The sequence below is a fragment of the Salmo salar genome, chromosome ssa19 (genome assembly GCF_905237065.1).
Source record: "Salmo salar chromosome ssa19, Ssal_v3.1, whole genome shotgun sequence".
Classification (NCBI taxonomy): domain Eukaryota; kingdom Metazoa; phylum Chordata; class Actinopteri; order Salmoniformes; family Salmonidae; genus Salmo; species Salmo salar.
Genome location: NC_059460.1, coordinates 19,110,076 through 19,118,369, shown reverse-complemented (window position 1 = coordinate 19,118,369; position 8,294 = coordinate 19,110,076). Strand labels below are relative to the sequence as shown.

General features: G+C 42.6%; 1 long non-coding RNA gene across 1 annotated transcript; it reads left to right on the top strand.

The window, feature by feature from the left end:
- The first annotated feature begins 1,657 nt into the window (after positions 1-1,657).
- On the top strand, positions 1,658-5,522 carry LOC123729052 (uncharacterized). The gene is made up of 3 exons (XR_006760836.1): positions 1,658-1,795; positions 4,255-5,114; positions 5,206-5,522. It is a non-coding gene; the product is annotated as an uncharacterized lncRNA (long non-coding RNA).
- The last annotated feature ends 2,772 nt before the right edge of the window (positions 5,523-8,294 follow it).

The following is an 8,294-nucleotide window of genomic DNA, read 5'->3' as shown; positions in this document are numbered from 1 at the left end:
GAAACGTGTCTGGAACATTAAATTATTTTATTCTGAGAACATGGCAAACGTATTCTGTGTATGTTTGGTAGGACATTGAGAGAATATTCCCGTAACCCTGAGAAAACTGGACACGAATGTTCTTGAAACGTTCCCATTAAACATGTCTAGAACATTACCTTATGCGCTGCAAGCATATTAACCATGTTCTGTGTATGTCTGGTGGGGCATTGGTGGAACATTCTCCTAACCCTCAGAAAACTGGACATATGAATGTACTTGCAACGTCCCATGACACTGTGTCTAGAACAGTAATATTGTATATTTTGAGAATATGATAACCATGTTCTGGCTACTATGTGGTTTGACTTTAAATGAATGTACTCCTAACTCTAAATGCTAAAAAGGTTCTGAGAAGGTTTTTGCTAACATAGATAGAATGCTCCCCTAAGTAACGGAAAACTGGACACTAGCGAAACATTATGTGTAACATTACAAAATGTTCTCTCTCCCTAGAATTGTTAGCTGGGGTATATCTCTCCCATATCCATGTGAGTGTGGTTTAGCTTCATATTTTAAAGTCTTTCAGCAAAACTGGATATTAAAATGTCACAGAGTGAAACAAAGTGTCTGATATGTATCTATGATTAACCACATTTGGTCTTTAGGGGAATGAAAGAAAAACACAACCTATGCAAGGGGAATAAAGTATAGCATAATTTATACATTATTTAAATGCTAAATACTCTGGATAGATAAGATGTTTTCCTCCCCTGCTCATGTGTCCCCTTTGAAGAATGCGATTGAGTTTTGGCTGGGCTTTTCAGCATGTGAATCAGATATTGACATATTAGGAACGGGAGAGCGGAGGTGGTGGGCAACTCCTTGGGAATATGGACAGGGGCTGGGGCAATATCTGGGGCCTGTGCTTGAGGCTGGGGGCTGGGGTTAGGGACTGGGGGTTGGAGACTGGGGTTGGTAGTCTGGGGCAATATCTGAGGCTTGGGCTGGGGGCTGGTGTGGGAAGATCTGTGGTGGAGGTAATGGATCACCCTGTCAGGCTCTGCGGACACCAGACAGATGGTCCCTGGCATCTGGCCTGCACGGAGACAGTCTGCCCTCCCTGTGGAAGACAGAATCACACTGTCTGGGGACATTTGATATGAAAACACACTCATGCTTCACTCTTTTATCTGGTAACATTATAAGTTGTTATACAGAGCAAACATGACGCTTGATAAATTACTACATGTGTTATGAAGAGGTGAATGAAATATCATGAGGAGTGTAGAAATTGCAGATTAACTCTTAGTCGCCACAAAGGGACTTTAAAGTCGGTCTTGGATCTGGTAACATGATAAGTTGTTATGCAGTTCAAACACAAAAATACCAAACTGAATAAATGACTCCATAACCACAGGGTAAATTAAAGTTTGATGGAAAGTGTTTAGAGTCCTCTCAGCCACCCCAAAAGTAGGGGAAGTTTAGTTGGTTGGGCTCGGCTCCATTTCTGGAAGACAGGGTTGACCCGGTGGACGGTAACGCCCATCCGTAGGGCAATGATCCCAGGGACAGACAGGGGAATGGGGCACGCGGCATTGATCAAAGGTTAACCAGCCTCCCGCCACTCTCCAAATAAATACACCCCCCTCCTCGTCCCTCCACGGGGATCCCAGTTCCAGCCTTGTTTCAATAAGTCCCCTTTATTGTATAGACACAGCAAGAGGGCTTTGAGCCAGCCCATTCAGCCTGGGCTTCCCATAGGATTACATATCTAAATATATGGAAGTAAAAGTGGCCCGAGCAGCCACCAGGGGTGAGTGGAGGGGATGGAGGAGGGTGCTGGAGTTTGGTGATTCTGTTAAATTAACCAGCACTGAAAGGATCAGGACTTAGGATGGAGAGTCCACAACCCACCACACTTGCTAAGACTATCCTCAGTGGACTTGAATTGTCAGCTTGGTTAGAGTACAAATGACGGTTTGGGTCAACAGGTTTCAATTCAGTCAATTCAGGAAGTGAAACATTTTCATAAAAACGAGTGTATAATTTTCATGAGCTCAGAGGGTGACGTGTTCTGTTGTTATGGAGTGTTTGGGTATTAGAGGTACTGTAGAGGGGGCGGTAAAGGTGGGGGTGGTAATTTTGTTGGCATAGGGGTGTAGAGGGGGGTTCTGGATGATGGACAGCCCACTGTTGAAGAGAGCCAGGGTGGGCCGGGTTGAGGGGGTCATACTGTTAACCCATGATAGAAGCTGCATGAGTTATTTCATAAATAAAGTGGCAGGTGGGTCTCGTTGGATATGCTTGCTCTCTCCTCTCCGAATGGAGGCTAATGTTCCTGACCTCCTCATCCCGGTTGGGGCCACGGCAGCTGGCCTACGTCATTGCTGAGTTGGTGTGTTTGCTGCGTGTGTGTGCTGCGTGCTTGTGCGTGTACGTCTGTGGTTATATGAGTACCCAGCTTTGCTGTTACCCATTTCATCTTTAATGTCAGGAAACTTTCCCAAGACCAAGGAACAGAAGCATTATTCTGTACCTTAGGAAAGTTGATTAGCAAAGTCTTCCAACCCAACAGTCAGCACAGTTTTCCCTAACCCTGCCACAACGCTGCTTGATAAAAACCAACCACTGGAAACCAGTCAAGCTGACGCATTAGTCTGTAGTCCAGTCTGTGCTATGATGCCCTGTCAATGCTGTGTCTCCATGGTGGGAGGATAAATCACCAGGCCTGGTATAAACATGTCAGTGTGTCTCCTCCAGGCCTCCAGGCTGAGGAAATCCAGGGCTACTGAGGTTGGGGGCCTGGCCCAGGCACAGAGCTCCTGGCCTGGGGGAGGTCATCAGGCAGACAGGGGAGTGGCATGGAGGTCAGGAACACAAACCTGACCTGGCTGTAAATCACTCTGACCATATCCCGGCATGAAAGACAAGGCAGGCCTGGGTTCAAATACTGTACTATCTGAAACAATTTCTCTGCTTGATTGGGCTTGTCTGCCTTAATGAACCAATAGCATAGTCACAAAAATCAAAGTCCCTTATTTCTGGCACTCCAGGCAGGCTCAAGCAAATCCAGCTAGCATATTTGGTTGTGGGAACCTAAGTGTTTGGTTTCCCATTGGTTCCGGGAATAAAGCCATATTTCCTGACAGTTTTTTAAAATGTTCTGAGAACCGAAGTGAGAATTTCGCCTTTCCTGGGAATGTTAATTTTTAGGTTGCAGGGAGGTTCTGAGAACGTTTTACTATGGTTCCCTGAAAGTTTTCCATGGAGGTTTTATTAATGTTCTAAGAACGAAAATTATAGGTAATTCGAAGGTCATTAAATAACATTCTGAGCACATATTTCAATAAGACTGCTAGCTTAGGTTAACACGTTTAAACTCCAAGCACAGATAGGACACAAGGAAATACACTTGCTTAGGCATTAATCATGCAAACACATTTATTTTGAAATTTTGGCATGATGTAAGCGAGGTTGAAATCTATGGCCTTCTTTTCTCTATCCATGTAATTAGTACACGTGGCGCAGTGAACAACATACAAAGCTGTTCATTTCAATCTATTCAAACAGACCCCAGTTCAAAGTTAACAAGCACTCATTAACATCAGGTGTGGTCAATTAGTGGTCGCAGTCAACCAACCTAAACACACTTAACAAGATAGAGGATCGAGAGAGTTTTGTTGATGCTCAGAACGGAATGCATATGTTTTTAAATAACATTCTGAGAACGTTCTCTGAATGCAAAGTTTCCTTGTGGTTTTAATTGGAATGTGTAACCATGTTGGAACATTTAGGAAAAGTTGTCTTAAACTAATGAAATACCAACTTTTTACCATCATTTTTTAAAATGTATTAATAAATAAATAAACTCAAATGTGCTGAGAATGTTCCAAAGCCAAGCAACTATCCTGCACCATTCCCATAAAGAAGTGGGATAGTTGTATACTAAATAACCATTGGACAACCACGCTCTCACCAATCTCTAAGAACATATGGTTCTCAGAACATTATGTGCTAGCTGGGAACAATCAAAAGATTACAATAGTACTTAAACCCAGGTCTGGAGAGAGGACACCTCCGGAACAGAGGCTAAGTAAAACATCCCCACATCTTCACAGGCCCAAGGTCACAGCCTGGTTGTCCAGTGACAGTGCCGAATGCCTCAGAGGTTTCTCTATTGCCTTCTCCATCCTCGGTCAAGACGAATAATATGATCATATGAGTCTGAGTGCATCCCTGTAATAACCTAACGTCATGTCTTCCTTCTTCCAGCCACTGTGTCTGAGTCTGAGTGTCCTGGTCGCAGAGAGCCCAGCTGAGAGGTCAGGCGTCGAGCGAGTAGGTGCCATGGTGTGGGATACCGTCATGTCTGCCTGGTGAGGTGAGGGAGGGAGACGGGAGAGGAAATGGAATGGAAAATGGCCCTGGCTGTTTGCACCATGTGGAGAGGACACCTAGCCAGTCTCCATATCCTCAGGGCTACTGGGGTCAAGACATTAAAGCTAGGGGTGAGATAGCTGTCCCTCTCTGACTGGAGCTCTTTGATGACGTGAGGGAAGCCTTTGTGTGTGTAATAGCCAGGAGGACCCGGATAAAGAGGCCCTTTCTGCCCACTAAAAGCCTTTGTTGTCTGGGCTAAGTGGAGATGGAGGGGTGGAGGGTTAAGGTGTCCGCGTGCTGCGAATCCGGAACAGTTCGTGCACATAATATGGAGACATTTTGTCTCGTTATAGTCTTCGGCAAGGTTTTTTTTTTACTGTTTGTGCATACAATATTTTTTCTCGAGGCAAGCCGAAATTCAGTTGCCGAAGTCTATGCCCCTTCGGCGGTGTTTGGTCAACTGTAGGGGCTAAGATTCAGCCCGAAACCCATTGTGGATTCAAAATGGCGAATGACAACAACTACAATAGTTGGTGGGGGTTCTTGCAGGAACCTAACTGCCCAACTGATTCACTTGGATTTGAATTTGAAAGGACTGCAGGTGCAGGAACTTAACTGAAAAATGTAAAGATCTCTTGTATGATCTAAATTGATATTGTTTTATGATGATACCATCTATCTTTTAATATTTGTGGAAATCTTTTTAAAAATAGAAAATGGACCCAATTTAATGGATATCAATCAACAAAGAGGTAAGAATATGTAGGCTATAAGAATATGTTGAAGGCTAGCTGCATTGGGTGCAGATGACTGAATTGCTCACTTTTGTGTCTGTGTCTGCAGGTATACAGACGAGGAGGCATAGAAAGGTATTGGTATGTTATGCAGATCACATTTACCATCCTCCTCCCTTACCTCTTCAATAAAAATCACATAGGCCTCTACATTATGGACAAGGTATGTGTATGAAAACCAATTTCAAAAGTGTTTTTCACATTTACCACAAAAACCAAGGTATGAATACTGTCGTGTGCATGTTTTGTTAATCATCTGTATAATTACTATTTTTGAATTCACAGACTTCACCCTCCCTACACCTCTGATTAATATAACAGGAAACCTGTTTGATCACCATGTACTGCAAAATCATTCTGGCTATGGATACGGAGAACATCAACACATTAACATCAACACGTCAGAGGATAAACCGATTGGACTTGGGGCTCTGCTGGGAGTTTACCTCATACTTAGATTTTCTATTCTGCTTTGCCACTAAAATCATAATAAACACTGACAACTAAAATATTGTGTTACTGTTGTTATGTATATTATTAATAATAATATTAATAGGGGAAGGAGGGTAGTTCAAAAATGTACCCCAAAAGGTTCTTCAAAAGGTTCTTCAAGGGTCCATTTAAAGGGGTTATTTGAAGAACTTATGGGGGTTCCCCCACAGTTTCAATTTGAAGAAGCCCTAAAGTATCCTGCAGGAACCTTTACTTTTTAGAGTGTACGATTCTAGCATGTAAAGGCCAGTTCACTGCTCTCCACAGACTCTTCTCTAATCCCCCTCCCCCCTCATCCTTTCCACAAGGCCCTGACACCTATAGCTGATTTCATGGATTACCTATCGCCAAAACTATCACCAGCTGCATGAGTTCGTGCATGACTTCAAGAAGAGGACATGGACCAAACGACTGGGAACACAGTGAAATGAACGTGTTCTGTTGTTTTTCAGATATCTCAGGAGTCCAGCCTGGTCTCATAGACTAGACGTAACATAGTAAATGTTAATCCAGGTCACTAAAATGTGTATGATATGTCATTTTACATCTAGCAATTGTGAGTTTGAATCTCATCATGGACAACTTTTACATTTTAGCTAATTAACAACTTTCCATCTACTTCCTACTTTTTGATACTTTGCAACTACTTAGTACGTTAACTAACCCTTCCCCTAACATTAACCCTTTTAGCTAACCCTTCCCCTAACCTTAACACTTTTAGCGAACATACCATATGAAACTTAACATACCATACTAAATGGAGTGTGTCAGATTTACGTACAGAATAATATGAAATGCTCTGAGACCAGGTTGAGGAATCAGGGGATAGACACTTTCATTTTATTCCATTGACACTTTTATTGTTTACATGTCTGTTTTACGCAGACACATTTGTACTATTGTTCAGAAATATTTGTATTTACACTGACACTTTAATTGACAGGTGTTATGTACATGTTTGTCCTAAGCAGACACCTTTGTATTGTATTGTGGTTTCCTTTCAGAGCCCAGATGCCAGAAAAGGTTTATTTTTGTGTGCTGAAAATGTGTGTTTGTTGGCATTTCTTCATCTCAATACATAGTGTTTCAATGCATTCTGTAAATTCTGTGTGTCACAGACTTTACGGACTTTTTTCAACTTGTATGGTGTAGTTCAGTCTAATCTTAATTAATGCACACTGAGACATCATATAATGAAGTTTAATTGTATTAACAAGATTCAAACTCCACATTTTGTTCACAGTGCAAACTGTGTGTGTGTGCATCAAGTGGTGTGTGTGCGTGACAGGTCCAAACAAATGCCTATTCTCCATGATTGCTGGCCTAGGGTTGAGTTTTCCACTCCTAACTTCCTGCCATGGCACACTTCCAGGGGGCATGATTGATTGAAAGGGGCAATGAGACACACAAGATCATCGAAACAGCAAGCAGACATCCTGAAGTTCACAAAATGCTGCTCCTCATCAATGGTGATTTGTTGGACCAGCATTGCATATTCACTATCTGTTGCGCTTTCTCTGTTGAGTGGTCACGCTGACCATCTTCTCCGTTTCTCCCTATTACACTATATGTGTTGCTAGGTAAAGCAAATCTAGTAGATCCTGAGCAATTGGTAATGATGTTACGTTTGATGCCGGAGCTCCAAGGCATGCGTCCAAATCGCTAAGCAGTGTACTTCGAAGCAGTGTGCCGATGCCTGTATCACTTTATCAGAAGCCCGTGATCAATGACATCCGAAGCTTCTTTTGACCAGCACAGGCCACTAGTGTACACTGTGTTGATCAAATCTTTGAGTAATGAACCTATTTGACACAATTGGAAGCTTTGTTTACCCATCTCTAGGAATTCGCACTTCAATTTTCTCGGCAGTGAAGTGTCTCTCTGTGTACACTATTTTATTCTGTACACTATTTTTATTCTCCCGCGCGTCTCTTCCTTGTTTGGGTGTGTTGTCACTTATTTTGTTTGACCGTAGAAGGCTATTACCAGCTCGGGGGGGGTAATAGTTCCGCTTTCCCCCCCTTTCTTAGTTTTTCAAGGGAACTTCTTTTAAGGGAGTATGCGAGCACAGACGAGTTCGGCTAGGGGCCAGTCGAACCAAAGCATGCCTTTAGACATGAGACTCAAGGGCGGTTCTAGGCAATTAAGGGAGTGCTGATATGATAGTCCCTGCTACGTCAGGACATGGATACAGGGGTACAAGAGTAGGAGGGACCCAAAGGCATCCGCATGCTTCTTATCCGAAACAGTTTGTGCATATATTATGACTACATTTGGAACATTTCTATTCGTTTTGGTCTTCGGCAAGGGTTTTTTCGGCTGTTCAAATTCTTTCCCGAAGCAATCCGAAGTTCGGTAGTCGAAGTCTACGCCCTTTCAGCGGTGATTGGTCAACAGTAGGGATTCTTAATTAACTGTTTGTTGTCATTCAACAAGAGATTACTTGTTTTCATGCAAAATTGTTCACTTGAGAAACACTGCACCAAACATCTGTTAGATTTGAAATTGCGAGTCTAAGATTTCCTCAGAAAAAATTCAAAATTGATGACCGATTTCTTGAGTTATCTTAGATTATTTCAGACTATTTTGATTAAGTGTATACTGGCTATAGCGTCTCAAGATGGACAAACAGTACTATTGCAGCTT